Genomic DNA, 16,131 nt, shown 5'->3' on the forward strand with positions numbered 1-16,131 from the left:
AGTAACCAAGGAGGGGGAAAAGTCAATATTTGTTTTTAAAAGTGTTCCCAGTATTTTGTACTCTAGGTCTTCATATTCCCATGTACTCATTACTGCATAAGCTGAATTGCCAGCTTACCCTATAGCACTCTGGAAACAATTTTGATTGTAGAAAAAACCAACACCATCTTGAAGGTGGTGAAAAGCAGGGGGACAAAAACAGAAAGGAAAGACCTAAGCAGTTCATCTCCTCATTCCCCTCACTGCCATAAGAGCCTTCAGCTCAAGAGAACATTTTTTCAGGCCGTGCTGCAATTTTAAATGGCTCAAGTGATAGGGAATATTTTCTCACTCCTTACTGGGAAGTTAGAGTGTGTCAGTTCAAACTAATAAATATCTGGTTTGACGGTGACATTTACAAGTTGTGTGCTCCACTGAGCTCAGCGCGCCAGTTAACAGCTCACATTCTAAAGTCAGTTCCTTAATTATCTTGTCTTCCCCCCAAAGATTTGTCAGGAAGCCTTCTGATGATATCCCAGGTAGACGTGCTGTACCAGCGGAGCATGGGTTCGACTTTGACAAGCTTTCTGGGTTACTGAAGACGCCTTGCACGGTAGGAGGAAGTGACTCAGCAGTTGTTCCGTGCTCGTTCCTCCCACCCCGGTAAGATTTTCCTCATAATGTCTTCACTCGAGGTTTATTCAAGGTTTTTTTCATCATACATTCAACAGAAAGAAAGAAGAAAAATCTCTCCCCGAATAATGTTCTGTATTATTGAAGGCAGCTTGAAGAAAAGATCAAGTATGTAGGATAGAGTAGAATATAAATTAACATATAAGGGACAAAAGGAAGTTTAACACAGTGTATAGAATCCAGAATTTTTTCATAATGAAATTCTGACTTCTTAAATATACCTTTTCCCTTCACAGATTTTTCCACTGAAAATTTCTTATTAACAGTCATGAGGTAGGGAGAGAAGAGACCAAAAGATACTACTGCTCTGTGATTTCATGGTTTTTTTCTCTCTCTCCTTCATGAAAAATTACAGAGGACAAATAGATATAAATTTTAGGCTTGTGGAATAATACCTTCCATATATGCATCAATTAATTATAATTCCTTCCAAAGCAAATCCTTATGATCTCATCACATTACTGTATTAAAAATCATGATAAAAATATCTTTTCAAGCGATACACTCAAATATACAAAATGTAAATTAATTCTCAGAAAACCAGCATGAATGAATGCATTAAACCTATTCTGTGGGTGGTTATAGAGAAACTTTGAAAAATTTTCTTGTTCATATCTACAATCACCTACAGTGGCACAATAATGAAATCCTCAAGCCCTCCATCTTATTTGCTGCCGCCATGGTACAGAAATAAGAGAGGAAACTTTGAAACAAAAATATGATGTGATTTTGTTAAAATATTTTACTCCTGGGCACCATCCGCAAAATCCTCAATCTGTTCTTTGATAGAATAATTGCTTAGTGAATAAAGGATGCAGAAGGGGGCATCTATATTTGCCCTGGTAAAGCTATGTAGCACCCGTGTAAGCAATCTGAGAAAATATGTACTAGCACTAATCAACAGTACTCCCAAAGTGGCTGAAAATACACTTTCCTAGAAGATTTAATACTTTGCTCTAAAGCTAGGAAGGTATTTCAGACAGAGGTCTGTCAGGGCTTTCATTAACTTAAATGATGGAAGACAGTACTTGTAAAATTTGCAGTGTACATTAAACTATCAAGGGTAACAGCATTCTTGAAGCCAGAATTAAGATTCAAAATGATCCTGATAAATTGGAAAGATGGTCGAGATTCAATGAGATGACATTCGAAGTCGACAAGTGGCAATATACTATAGAGTATCACAAGAGAAGACCTCAGCTAAAGTGCCTGTCAAGAATGCAGCCTTGTGGCCAAAGTGCAAATCTCATCTGGCTCTATGTTAATAGCAATGTCATATATGAAACATGGGAGATAATTATTCTTCAGTAGGGGGCACTACAAAGGTCTGATCCAGAGAACTTAATTCAGGATGATTGTATTTTGACCAAAAAGTATTCAAGTAAATTGGCAAGAGTTGAGAGGCATCAAGAACGACAGGAGTTTTAACAAACTTCTCTGAGTAAAGGTAGAATAAATCAGAGCTTTTTAATTTTTAAAAAAGACAGACAGAAAGAAACAGAGAGGCAATGAAACAGGGGGAGAGAGAGGTGAGAGGGAGACAGAGGCAGATGGACGGGGGCTCGTGTTGGGGACAGGCATGAGCATTGCCTGCCAGTGGAAGTTGTTAAAATCAATTACTGTCTTTTGTGTTCCACCACCTGCACTAAAGGAAAGAAAAGGTAATATCACCGTCGTTTTTGAAAAGTTTAAAGTTGGAAATTAGCAAACATTTTCAATTCTAAAGGTGATCAAGGACTGCAAATTTGGTTGGCTATTGAATTGACAGACGGATGAAACGTGAAGCGTGAATGATGGGTTAGAGGGTTCCTCTGCCCAGGAAAGGCACGTGACACTGATGGGGTGGCTCCCTGGTGTCCGTATCAGACCTGAACAAGAGAAGAGCCAAGGGAAGTCTGATGTGAAAAATTGTTTCTAATCTTGACTTCTTAATACAAAGAAACTATTAATTATTGCTGCATATACACAGAGAAGAACAAGTGGAAGCAAGGGAAGAGGCTTTCGCCCTTCCAGCTCCCGCTCACCTTGACACTGGTACCTCCAGCACTTCCCAGGTGAGACTTTGCTAGGAAGATGGAAGATGTCCATGCTGCCACAGCAGCAGATGAGAGGACCCAGTGGAGGTATGGATGCCTTAAGATGCCATCTCTTCACTGCTTACCAAGAAAATACATGCTGGGCACAATTTCTTTAGTTTGAGGTAAACACAAGGTTAAACAAACATCGGTTGAGGGTGATCAAATTATTCCCAGTCCTTTCTCAGTACAAGAGGATTGGACCAAGTCTGTCCTTGAGGCATTCCAATTATTCTGTGATTACATATGGTATTAAAGCCTCCCTTGTAACCTATAACCTCAGGTGAAAAGAGTGAATGTAATCACCCTGAGGTAAAGCCAACAGACATTTCTAAGGGACAATGACACTTGAGATATTGAGAGTATATAACCACACGTGTTTTCAATCTATACTCCATCAAATATCTAAAGACAAAACCGAGGACAGACTTACTCCAAAACACTGAAGATTGCAATGTGTTTATTTTGCTTAGAAGGTAGGTAAAATGGCTTTTAAAAACAAACAGCAACAAATGCAAGATTAAAAGCTGTAATGCAGACCTTGCTCAAGACATAGTTCTGTGCCATTTTTTACTTTTGAAAAACTCCACGGCACTTCTACAGAGCAACAAGGAAGCTACAGAGTGGAACTGACATTAACCATACATTATTCTCCACTTCAAATGTCCAAAAAATTATCTACATTATTCACCAGGTTTGACACTTGCCATAATAGTCAAACAAAGCCTATTCTTCTTTCTTTTTCACCGCTCAGCCTACAAAACCTCTCTCATTACTGCTAAGGACAAGACGCAAGAATTATGACTGCATCCACCCTCCTACAACGATAAGCTCCACACAATTCTCTCCAGCCATTCTTTCCCACACTTCTGACACACAATATCAGCTGAGACATTTAGATGCTGAATCCCATGTAATGCTGTTAACTGCAATAACAAAGTAACTCTGCTGACATATTTTAAGGCATTTGCAGTCACAGTTAATAAAGCCAGACAGTCTGTACTAGATTTAAAAAAAAACAAAACAGTTTGAACCAACATTAAAGGGTGGCTTGTTGGTTTTTTTTCTTCATTTTTCAAAAATGTCTGATTTGTATATTTAATAGTGGCATCGACTAAAGACCGGAAAGCCTGTACCCTCAGCGGTGGAAATGAAATTAGTAACCATCTTTAGATCTAAGCAAATTAAAGAACATAATTCCTGTGGGCTCTACTTAACGTGGATTTGGGACCAAAACCTTAAGCACAGATCTGTTATAGTGGTTGTCATAACCAGTGCTAAGGCAGAACGCATTCAAATGATACTGATAACATTTAGGTATTTTGGTTTTAATGAAAAACTATGAGGCTGACAACGGAACTGCTATTCGTTTGGAAATATCCCTAGCTTTTGGTAGAGTGTTCGAAAAACCTCTCTTGAATGTCTCAGTGGTTTATACAGTGGCTGTTTGGGCTGAGCAACTTCATGGTCCCTGTTAATTAATCTTTTCAAACACATCAGCTGAATGTGAAATGAGTATTCTTTGCAACCTTGGTTTTGCTGAGCTGCAACCCTGAGTGGCATCTTGATTTGGAAATATCCCTCGCTTTTGGTAGAGTGTTAGAAAAACTTCTCTCGGATGTCTCAGTGGTTTATACAGTGGCTGTTTGGGCTGAGCAGCTTCATGGTCCCTGTTAATTAATCTTTTCAAACACATCAGCTGAATGTGAAATGAGTATTCTTTGCAACCTTGGTTTTGCTGAGCTGCAACCCTGAGTGGCATCTTGGTTTTGAGTAAAAAACCCAAAAAAGTAAAGTTGGGAAGCAATTGTCTGGAAAAAGGAACATTCTGAAGAGGAAAGAGAATGCCAGGTTGTCACTTGGGTTAGGATCACAGATTTTTGCCTAGGGAAGTAAAATAATAGGATGTTGTGGGGAAAGGTCAAAGAATTAATGACTACATGGCAAAGGAGAATAAAAGCATAGGATACATTCACAGCTGCCATCTGAAATACACTTGTTTGCTTTTTCTGCCCAAGAATATGCTATAGCTGAACCAGAAATTAAACCACTATCGTTTATATGCTTCTTGCACCAGGAGAGATGTCCAAGCAGTATTTATGTTGCATGTGTTGATGTCTCTGAACATGCTGATTACCTCAAATGCTGTGTTCAGTTTTGGGCCCCATTTATATGCTTCTTGCACCAAGAGAGATGTCCAAGCAGTATTTATGCTGCACATGTTGATGTCTCTGAACATATTGATTACTTCAAATGCTGTGTTCAGTTTTGGGCCCTCACTGCAAGAAAGACATTGAGGAGCTGAAGTGGGTCCAGAGAAGTCCAACAAAGCTAGTGAGGGGTCTGGAGAACAAGTCTTAGCTGAAGAGGATCCAGAGAAGTCCAACAAAGCTAGTGAGGAGTCTGGAGAACAAGTCTTGTGAGGAGCAGCTGAAGGAGCTCAGGGTGTTCAGCCTGGAGAAAAGGGGGCTGAAGGGAGACCTTCTTGCTCTCTACAAGTGACTGGAGGGTTTAGTGAGGTGGGGATCAGTCTCTTCTCCCAAATAAGTGATAGAACAAGAGGAGATGGCCTTAAGTTGCACCAGGGGAGGTCTAGGATGGATATTAGGAAAAATTTCTTCACTAAAAGTGTTATCAAGTATTGGACCAGGCTGCCCAGGGAAGTGGTTGAATGACCATCCCTGGAGGTATTTAAAAAAACGGTGTATGTGGTGCTGAGGGACATGGTTTAGCAGTGGATTTGGCAGTGTTAGGTTGATGGTTGGACTCAGTGATATTAAAGGTGCCTTTTCTAGGTCCTTCCTCAAACTAAAGGTTAGGGTGTTAGTTGAGTGTCTGATCCCAGTTTCTGGTGCAGCCTGGAGATTGCTGCTGGTGCCAGCTGCTTACGGGTTAGTGGTGACAGCTCCTGAAAAGAGTTTCAGCCCAGTTTGACTGCGGATAACAATTTTCTACAGACTGTGTGCTGGAAATCCCTTAAAGAACTAGAAATCCCTTAAAGAACTAGCAGTACCTCTCCTGAGCATTAAAGGTGCCTTCTCTAGGTCCTTCCTCAAACTAAAGGTTAGGGTGTTAGTTGAGTGTCTGATCCCAGTTTCTGGTGCAGCCTGGAGATTGCTGCTGGTGCCAGCTGCTTACGGGTTAGTGGTGACAGCTCCTGAAAAGAGTTTCAGCCCAGTTTGACTGCGGATAACAATTTTCTACAGACTGTGTGCTGGAAATCCCTTAAAGAACTAGAAATCCCTTAAAGAACTAGCAGTACCTCTCCTGAGCATTTCTTGTCTGCATTTATCCTCTTTCCTCCTTTTCTTTCTATTCATTTTGCTTTTCTGTTGTCTATCCACAGTCACGGAGCCAGGTGATCTCCCATGGCAGGCACAAGCTCTGAGCAAAGGATGCTCTGTGTTGTACTGTCTCTATTTATATGGCTCCTCAGTAACAACAACAAAAATCTAAAAAATGTCATTAAAGCATCTGTCTTTCCTATCTGGATCACTATAGCATAGACCTGACCATAATACAGGGGTTTCTTCACAGCAATATTTGTGGGCAAGATAGATTTTAGAAAGCAAAGCAGGTATTTTTAACAAAAACACAATAATATTTTAATATTTTTTTTGCAAAAAGAAACCCCCTTCTCTCCAAAACCAGTTTGGGGAGCAATGTAACTACGCCTTGGAAGCCTCACTGTGTTGGTCAAGTTTCTCCTGGCAGTAGGTTTTGAGCAAGACCTAACAACCTTGTCTCATCTCCAACCTATCCTATAGAAAATATGTCATTTGGTCTTGTTAATGAGTCTAAGTCAGAACTAAGTCTAGACTTACCTTAACCTATATGGTGGTGCTTGGCCCAATGTTTGCATGGTGTTTATCTTCTTTCCCTTGGTTAACTGGAGCTTCAGTGCCATATGTCCAGGAGAAAATTTCTTGTCTTTTCTGAAGCTCAAATAAACCAGAAAGCAGAGGGGAAAAAAAAAAAAAAAAAAGAAAAAGAAAAAGAAAAAGGTCTATTATAGTTCAAATTAAAGGCAGTGAATTATAAGATTTTTTTTTCTCCCTACCCAAGGTAGAAACTCAGCATAAATAAATAAATAAATATCAACAAGAAAAATCTGACACAGGCTGCCGTGTCTTTCCACATTCACTCAACTAAATCATCCCTCATGCTTTGAACAATTCAAAAAGCAAACTAGTTTTCTTTCGAAGCTAAAGATCTAAAGAAGACCACCTGTAGAGCAAGCAATGGAGGAGCATTTTGGCAGTTCCCTCCAGGAGCTGGTACCCAAATATTTTTGCCTTGAACAACAAAGGACCGGATAGAGAGAGTTCATGGAAATAATGACGGAATGTTGCAGCTACCCACTCTTCCAGTGCTAGTTTAACCTCTACCCTGCAGGATTGCTGATTACTTAAGACCTCTGAGGAGCTGGATTACTCTTGTCAGCAGGAGTTAAAGACACTTAAAAACAGGAAGAACCAAAAATCACACCCTTTGCAAGCCAACCTCATCTGCCTGTCAACCAAGACTTCCCCAGATCTTACGGCCTAAAAACTCAGTGCAGGACCTCCTGGCATGAAAACTAATGCCAAGGAAATTGAAATCCTTCCCAAGAGTATCACAGGGCCATGATCCCTGGCAATCCTTACCCTTATTTAATAAGATTTTATTAGGGGAGTTTTGCTCCCCAACTCACCTCCTCCACCTCAGAGGAGAACTCAGGAGACTGGGGAAGTGCAGCAGGCTGTCCTTTGGAAGGTTGTACTCCCAAAACTGTTGGTTTTTCTCTGTATCATGAATGCAGAGTGCATGCCAGTATTCAAGACACTTTCTATGCAGCTGTAAATGCTAAATTCCTCCCCAAAGCCTCGACTGTTTTCTTTCTCTTACTTCTATTTTTTCACCATTTCCTGCTGTCTGCCTTGCTTCTGATTTTGTGGGACATATTCACCAGTCACCTCTTGGTGGCATTCCAGAGATATATCTTACTGGCTTTTAATTTTGCCTTTTAAAGTACATACCATACTTTCTTTAAAAACTCAGACCAGCCAGGGGTTCGGGAGCTGTCTCAACTCAGGCAACCAAGAAGCAGCAGAGCTCACTGGATGGGACACTGGCATGGGTCTCAAGACCAGGGTTCTATTTCTGTCTCCATCCCAGGCACATTCAGCAGCTGTGAATAAGTCCTTTTACTTCTCAAGACCAGGGTCCTATTTCTTTCTCCATCCCAGGCACATTCAGCAGCTGTGAATAAGTCCTTTTACTTCTCTGTTTAGGGATTCTGCATATTTGGCATTTATTTTCAAAGCTTTTTTTTTAGATTTAGAGCATTCATTCCCATGTGCTTGTATAGAGCCTACTATAAAGTGGCCCTAATTTCACTTAAGTTTACTGAAGTATGAAGAAATAACTAGAGGGGTCCTACATTTCAGAAAGGCAGATAAAGGCTGAAATCAGGAGTACAATTGCCAATTCTTATTACTGCTAATACACTTATTTCTTAGCTACTCCTTTCTTAGTCAAAATTATCTCGTATTGTAATGTATAGAAGAAAATAACCCTAGTCTTTTAAAACCAGAGAAAGCATGTGGTATAAAAGGAAGAAGGGATGTATGTTGAGACAAGGAACCAAATTCATTTGCTTATTCTTGTAAGAACGCAATGACATGCTTCCAGGTTTAGAGATTATTTACTTTCTGAAATATTTTTTAGAGAGTGTATTATGGTCATATTCACAATTGGGCTCAGAGAAGGACATGGACTTGGAGCTCGTTCAGAGTAATTTAATCAATCTTACACAAAAAAGCAACAGCCAACCATTATGGCCCAAGTCAATACTAAAATGATTTCCCAAAACTCATTTCAAAGTCACTTCCAGGAAACAACTGGTAGCTTCAAAACTCTGAGCTCAACTATAAATTTAATTTTCTTTAAGGTCTGTAATTGAGATTTTTTTTAATAAAAAATATGGTGTGCTGCCATTTCTTTTAAATAAAACATTGTGCGTTGGGTGGCATGTCATTGTGTTCCTGCTAACTCCTCATTTTTTAACGTGAATCAATATATTTTGTAAGGTTGTTACCACCTCATAGTGACTAGAAATATAAACGCAAGTCATTTTGTTACAGGAAAAATAAACACATGGCATAAATTTAATCTGCCTGCTTACCTACCAGATGGAGAAAAGAACAGGGCCAAGTCACTGATGGAGTCACTGTTTAATCACATCAGCTTGTTGTTGATTTACCCATAAATACAAACAAGTCCACTTGTACCTCTGGGAACTCGACGTGCTTTTTCTCAGCTCCTGAAAGTGGATGGCAGTTAGTACTTTATTCACAGATTAGACAGATAGGTGATCATGATCATGAGATAACGAGGAAATAACATCGTTATGACTACTGGGCTCACCTGGATCCCTGTATCATAGCTATACTTGAGAGCTGAACTGCTTCATTTCATGCACTGAGTCTACCTTGGATTAACTTCAAAAGCCTCGTGTTTAGACGAACTTTTGTTATAAGTGCTATAAATGTATCATAATAATTTATAGGAATTTCACAGACAGCAAAATGTTTATTCAGGTGCAATCAATGGATGTTTTGACACTACCTTCACAGGGTAAGGATTTGATCAATGCCAAAAGGTGTATCAGGTTTTGGCTTATTAGGTCCTGTTTAAATCAATGAAATTATTCTGTGGGATAAAACTATGCTCAGAGGAGTGGAGAATGGTAAGTGATTGTCTCCGATGTTGGTTATGGAGTGAGGAGGGGACACAGCTCCTGTAGCACTGGTGACTTGTTGAAATATTGCCTGTAAAAAAGGCAAGTACTACCCTTCCAAAAAAGCCGTGTGACACCTTGTCTAGTTGTTTATGTCACTGCGTTGTCATTGATATGATCTACCTAAGCAATCCTCACATGTTCTACAAATCAGGTAAATTGGGCTCAGGGGGAACATTAGGGAACAAGAGGAGGAGAGAGCTGTGTTGGAGGGAAACAGGTGGGGTCATAAAACAAAAAAATCTTTGCACATTTTGTTCAGGACCGCAGGAATGTCAGTATCTGCCTACCATTGGATGTGTCCCTGAACATTCTGCATATTTTAAAATTCCTCAGTTTAATTGTGAATTTTGTCTGCCACCTCTCCCCTTTTTAAATTTGCTCTCTTTTTTTTTTCTTTTTTTCTTTTTTTCTTCTTTTTTTGGTGGGGGACACAAGGAGAAAAGTGAGAGGGAGGATAGAAGGGAAAAAGGAGACAAAGCTCCAATGATACATTAAAGATATTACTAATACAGTAGGGAGATTACCATAAACTCTTTACATACCTTTAACATGAGGAAAAAAAGGAAAAAGAAAAGAATTTTTTATCTAAGAGTTTTCTTAATGTTTCTGGGATACATTTAGACCAAAAAAAAAAAAATCCTATGGAAATATCAATGTAAATATGATACCAAAAATAAGTTGCAATTTTCAAAGGAAAAATTACCTTTAGAACTACTTACCCAAGCACCTGGTAGATTTTCTATCACATCATAGTCTTTTAATAAGCATCAGATGGCTTTTAGAAAAAACCACAGTAATTCAAGCAGAAATTAGAGGGCTGATGCAGCAACCACTGGGTGAGGTTCTGTGGTCTTTGCTATGCAGACAGTAGGACTAGATTATCATAATGGTTGCTTCTGGCCTAAAATCTATGAGCCTATGAATCATGGTAATGATACTGCCGCCAAGTCAATTAGCGATATATATTCTAGGAGAAAGAATTAATTACCATACATTCACCTTCTGCCTTGACACCTGTGGAACTTTCTGTTGGGTCACTTACCTGTGCTGGATTCTTTGAGTATTTCACCCAAATCACTTCAGCTCTGGCCTCTGGATTCAGAAACCTATGGTAACAAAGCCTTTGGCTATCTTAAATTTCTTAGCCTGGTTAATTTTGCTGACAATAGACACAGGGTATCTATTTGACATGGACTTTTCCCTCCTATAGCTATGGACACGTGGGACAGGCTGTACACAGATCATTAAAATTATTCATGAGATCACAGACGAGACTGAAATCCTAATAAGATAAAATAACGTGTATGTTTGCACGTGTATATATCAAAGTCTTTAATATACGTTAAATTGAGAGGACAAGAGATTAAAGGCTAGGATGAAAATGTTTGTGTTTGCCTAGGAATAGGATTAGGGGAGGCTATTATTCCAACATTTAGTAATCTAGCACAATTTAAACACGTGTCTACTTCTTTCAGGCATTCTTTCAGTTGCTTCTGATAGGCATTCAAATAATGATGGAGTAGAAAGTAACCACAGTTTAGCTGTCCCATTTCTTAAGCTCAGTCTTCCTCTGATTGACTTGAAAAGTCTCAGGTATGAGTTTTGATGACCTTTACAAGGTATATACAGACAACATTGGATCATCAGGTGCAGTAGGTCTATAAGCGAGTGCTACCAGTTCTGTGTCTCAAGTGAGAAGCTCCACAGAGTCTTGCCTGGACCTTTGAGATACCTCAGTTTCCTACTCCAACCTCCAAATACATTCTTAAGTGCTCCAAAGCCTGTGCTCTTGATGAAGTCAAGAAAAGACAAATTGTTATGATAATTGCCATTTATGGTGCAACCGCTTTTTTAAAAAAAGAATTGCTCTTTCAAAGAAGCACATTTTTTTGTTCTTTATGGATTTTGCACAAAGCTCACCCTGGTGAACTCAAGCAAAGCTAAGAGCAAGGAGGACATGCAAGGGTTCTGGCCCCTCTCAGATTCAATAAATGCATCTATAACAGATGGCTAATTACAAAGATAACTATTAGCCAATCTTAGTAACACTTAGCTCTTCCAAAATTGTTATGAAGAGGTATTCTGGCCCACTGTGTTCCAGCACTACAACTGAAGGGAGCCAAACATACTCTGCCCTAGGCTGGTGCAGGGATTGAAAAACCAGAATATCTGGTGTCCTGATGGCTTATTTTAATTCTTTCTAACTGTGACCCTTTGTCAACCATGGAGCTTAATTCAAGACCAGCAAGGGCGGAATAATTGGATTTGCTTGGCAGGTAACCTTTCTTATTCTGCCAATTAATCCAGCAGAAAAATAAAGCCACTGATCTGCTGTGAGAAGAAACACCAAAGAGATCAAAGACCAGATTCACTCTCCCAGACCTACTGCCAGTGACTACATGGGTTGTATACTTGGGCATACTGCTTGTGCACCGTATGGGCACATCATCAGGGTTTTGATTAATCTGGAAGGTCAGCGTGAGCTACTGAGGTGCTGACACTCATAAATATGGAACAGATGCCCAACATCATCAAATTTATCTGATAAAATTTCTGGCTGAAGAAAGGAGACTTGTCTGGTAAAGGCATCTGATAATCTTAAAAGTGTGTGCTCTGGTGGACAGGCCAGTGCAATCAATGGCTTTTTCTGTGCTCTCTGGCCAATTAGTCTTTTCTGCAGTGCCCTGTTGTCTCCCCTCCTTCTCCTGCTCCCACAACATCCAAGATTTAGGTAGTATTTAGAGAGAGTGATATGTGGATTAACACCCTCTTAGGCAGATAAGGATATTGACTGTGGCCTGCAAATTACCCAGAGGAGCAGATCAGCCTTTAGATGACTGCAGAGAGGGTTCAATGCCACACACGGTGGTGTTGAGAGTGGAGGGCTGGCCGGGGCTGAGTGGCTGTATTACATAGCTGGGATCATTCATGTCTCCCCTGATGGTCCTCTTCTAGGTGGCTCATAGCTCTTTTAGCCTCCTAAGTAAATCCACACTTCAGCATCAGTGAAGTGTGACCCCTGCATCATGAAGACTTGGGTTTGTTGTTGTGTTGTGGTTGTTTGTTTTTTTTTTGAGGGAGCCAAGGCTCTTTGAAACTAAAGCCACAGATGCTTATTCTCCATGTTCTGAGCTCTCCAACCGGGGTCAGACACAGGTGTCACCCTTCAGCCCCGCGTAGCACACCTGATAAATAGGATTCCTGCTCTCTAGCACCAAGAGGCTGTTCATTTAGCGTGCTGGCTGCCCCAGATAGCAAATCTGAGCCATCCAATTTATCCGCCTGGCTGCACAGGGAGGCCTGTGCCCTAATACAGTTTTGTATTCCTTCCTGGCAGCTGGGCTCCAAATAGTGGGAGCTGCAGTGAATAAACCAGTCCCCGGCTCTGACTGAGCCCCGGTCGTCAAGAAGAAGAGCTATGCTTTGGATTGTCTGTTGTTGATCTTCAGCTAATGTAAATCAACTCGATTCTGCTGGCATCAGTGGAAATGAGCTGATTCATGCCGTTTATAGTTTCTTCTTGTTTACTTACTGCATCTTAATGACTGCCAGGCACGGAACCACCTGACCGAGGACATTAGATACAAAGGCTTTTTACCCTTAATGTTTTGTTCAGTTAAAGACTAACAAAGACGACAACTTTAACTTCTGATGAGAAAGCTAGGCCTGTGAACACTTAGCACTAATAAGGTGCTTTTCAGCTTCTAAGTGCTTTACAAACATTAATTAATTATTCCTTTCAACACCACTTGGTTATTTTCTGTTACTAGAGTGCATGTTTACCAAGTTAGCTCCATTGGTGCACAGCACGTTGTTGGCAGCAGGCAGGAGCACAAATTGATCTATAACCACACGCTGTAATTTGCAGCAGATTTGCTTCACCAAACACCATCAGTAGAGCTACAGAGGCAGCTCAGAGGAGTGACCACTCCTCCCCGCATCCTATGGTGGTGATAAACTTTACCTTCCCTGCCAGGCTGAGTGCAAACATAAAACCTCTCTGCTGCACAATTCAGCTAATTCCACACAAACATGTGTCAAACAGGTGCTTCCAGCTTGAAGCAGTTGCAAAAAGTAGTAACGAATTTTGTTGTGTGTCACACCGAAATGCCCATTACAGTATGGAAGAGGCACAGACAATAGGCAGATTTCCAATAAAACACGAGTGAATTTGCTACTGTGAGACAGCAGAGTTTCCTGCCAACAACGGTTATTAAAGATTCTAAATACTCCTGCCTTGTATCAGGAAGTGGCCAATAACTCTCAAAATAAGAAAAAAACACGAACGAACAAACAATAAAAGGGAGAGTGTGGTGTTACCCATCCTAAAATAGCCAAGAACCTGGGAACATGGGACTCGCACCCCTGCAATGTTCAAGTCACACCGAAGACTTGAACCAGTTCTTGACTCCCTAGAAGAGCAGCCCTGGCCACTGAGTTCTTTATTTTCACATCCCTGTCTCTCTTTCTCACCCCTTACACCGTATTCTAAAGGAGAGCAATGTTTTCTGGCAAAAGTTTTGTCTGAAACAATGTGTTTCCCCTGGAAATGAGCGTTTCAGTGAACTGTGGCGGACAATAGCGCCTATTTCCATCAGCAACATAATGCTTCTGCAGTTGAAAACAGGGTCTTGGGGATAGTTAAGCTATCACTTTTTAATTAGAGCTGCCCCAATTTTTTTCCGGGAAATGGATTTCTGGCATAAAACTCTGGAAAGTATCAAGCTGACGGTAATGGTCAGCAGAAACCAGGAACGACTGTCTGCTGTGTCTCCTCCCGTGCAGGCAATGCCCCTCAGGGAATTGAGGCACCAAGGTGGCTCCCTCTATTTCCTCACATTTTCTTCAAGCTCTCATTGCTCTGCTTGTCTTTAGCTGGTATAATCAAACTGGCATCAATGACCTGGCTTCGTGTCACGTACGGAACTAAAAGTGCAGAATCAGGAACGAAACCTTTCACTATCAGTAACCTCCATCCCAGGAGTGATAAGGAACACCGAAAATTAATGCTCCGAGACATGCAGTATAATTAATTAGCCATCTTTCACCTTGTTTGTACTTAAAATGCTTGGTCTGCAGGTAGAGCTGCACTGACACACATTGCAAACGTGGCACGGAAAGCAGCTAGATAGGCAAATGCATCTTATTATAGATCTCTTAACGGAAAGAAAATGTAACATCAAGTAGACTCTTTTGCCTGTATAATTGTATCTATACCTGGGCTTTTGTCAACCCAGCTATTTTTTCAGTCCTTCTCAGTAAAGCTTTCTGCTGTGTGAAAGGCTTGAGATACTGGTTACTGAGCATTATCTTCTACATGGATGTTTACGCTTCCCAACATCTCTGCTGAAAGAATCTCACTATAAGTAATACACAAGTATTTACTGGAAACAGGCAGGCAAAATCCAGTCTATTTGCAGTCTGAATACTTTAAACCGTGCTCTGGGATTCTTTGATGGTTTGTTTGGGGAAGAAAACAAAACCCCTCCCACTGATGAGTTCTAATTCGCCTCCCTCTATGTTTGGTACAAAGAACAGGTGAGGTAATCACACTTACCTCTGCTGCCTGCTCTGCAAATACACCGGGCTTTCATTTGAGAAAATGGCACATCTCACAGCAAAGCAAACAAAAGATTTGAGATTATATTCATTCATTCCAAACCAAACACAATAGTCGTTTCTTTTCTGAAGCGTTGAGAAACAAGCAAGCCTCTCTACTGAATGGAATACGAGCATCTCCAGCTACAGAAATAAAAAGTGCAATTTTAAACTGAGAGTAGAATATTCAGCTTCTGATATAGCTTATTCCTACTTCAGACATAGAGAGGTTATATGCAGCTACCATTTTTCTGCATGTAAACATTTAGTACATAAAACAATTAATTACCCCATGTGTCATATTCTAAAGGATACCTTTTCAGTACTTATATACAAGTACATATCAATATATTTTTACATTGATATACTGTAAAATACATACTAAAACCACAGTAATTGCTGTAATACCACATGTGACTTCAGGATAAGCATAGTAGTATCCCAGACATAGGCTAAATAGTTGTTTGCAGCAAATATGCTGAGGGTAATATGCAGAAGCCATTAAAATATCCTTCCTACAGAGGAAGGGACATACCAGGGTAGTCGTTCATCTCTTGCAATCTTCATTGCTAACCAGAACCAGATCTTCTAGGGGAGGAATCAAAATCTGCATGAAAAATGGGGAATTAAATGGCTATAGTTAAAATGCCTTTCCAATATCCATCAGGAAAATACTTGGCTCATGCTATGAAACATGAGGGAGTTTTATCCCTTTCTGAAATTGGGATTAACAGCCCCTGGCCCCCAAATTAATTCTAAATAATTCACCTGCAGATGTTCTCGTTATTCAAAATATCCCCAGGTTTTAGTCTTTTGCTTTGCTTTGGGTCCCTGTTACACTCCTGACAATAAAAAAAACCAAACTAATTTAACATATACAAAAGTTATCTTTTTCCACCTTTTGAATTCACTGAATAATCCCTACCACCACTTCAGAAATGCAGCCAATTAATACAGTCTTCATAGTAATAACATGTACAAAAACATCCAAACCTAATAGAA

At 40.2% G+C, this 16,131-nt stretch overlaps 1 long non-coding RNA gene across 9 annotated transcripts in view; it reads right to left on the bottom strand.

Annotated features, from left to right (window-relative positions):
- LOC106886153 overlaps window positions 1-16,131 on the bottom strand; it is a 36,899-nt gene that overhangs the window by 13,958 nt on the left and 6,810 nt on the right. For 5 of the 9 annotated variants that reach the window (XR_001411589.1, XR_001411593.1, XR_001411594.1 and 2 more), the window contains 4 exons: window positions 15,665-15,736; window positions 15,089-15,273; window positions 8,914-9,051; window positions 6,572-6,682 (listed from right to left, as the gene is read on the bottom strand). This is a non-coding gene — a long non-coding RNA (uncharacterized LOC106886153). Of the gene's footprint in view, window positions 1-5,170; window positions 5,202-6,571; window positions 6,683-8,913; window positions 9,052-15,088; window positions 15,274-15,664; window positions 15,737-15,897; window positions 15,972-16,131 lie in introns of those variants that run through there. The other 4 variants (XR_001411590.1, XR_001411591.1, XR_001411592.1 and 1 more) reach the window with 3 other exon arrangements.

This window comes from Calidris pugnax, unplaced genomic scaffold (genome assembly GCF_001431845.1).
Source record: "Calidris pugnax isolate Ruff unplaced genomic scaffold, ASM143184v1 scaffold52, whole genome shotgun sequence".
In the NCBI taxonomy this organism is placed as follows: Eukaryota; Metazoa; Chordata; class Aves; order Charadriiformes; family Scolopacidae; genus Calidris; species Calidris pugnax.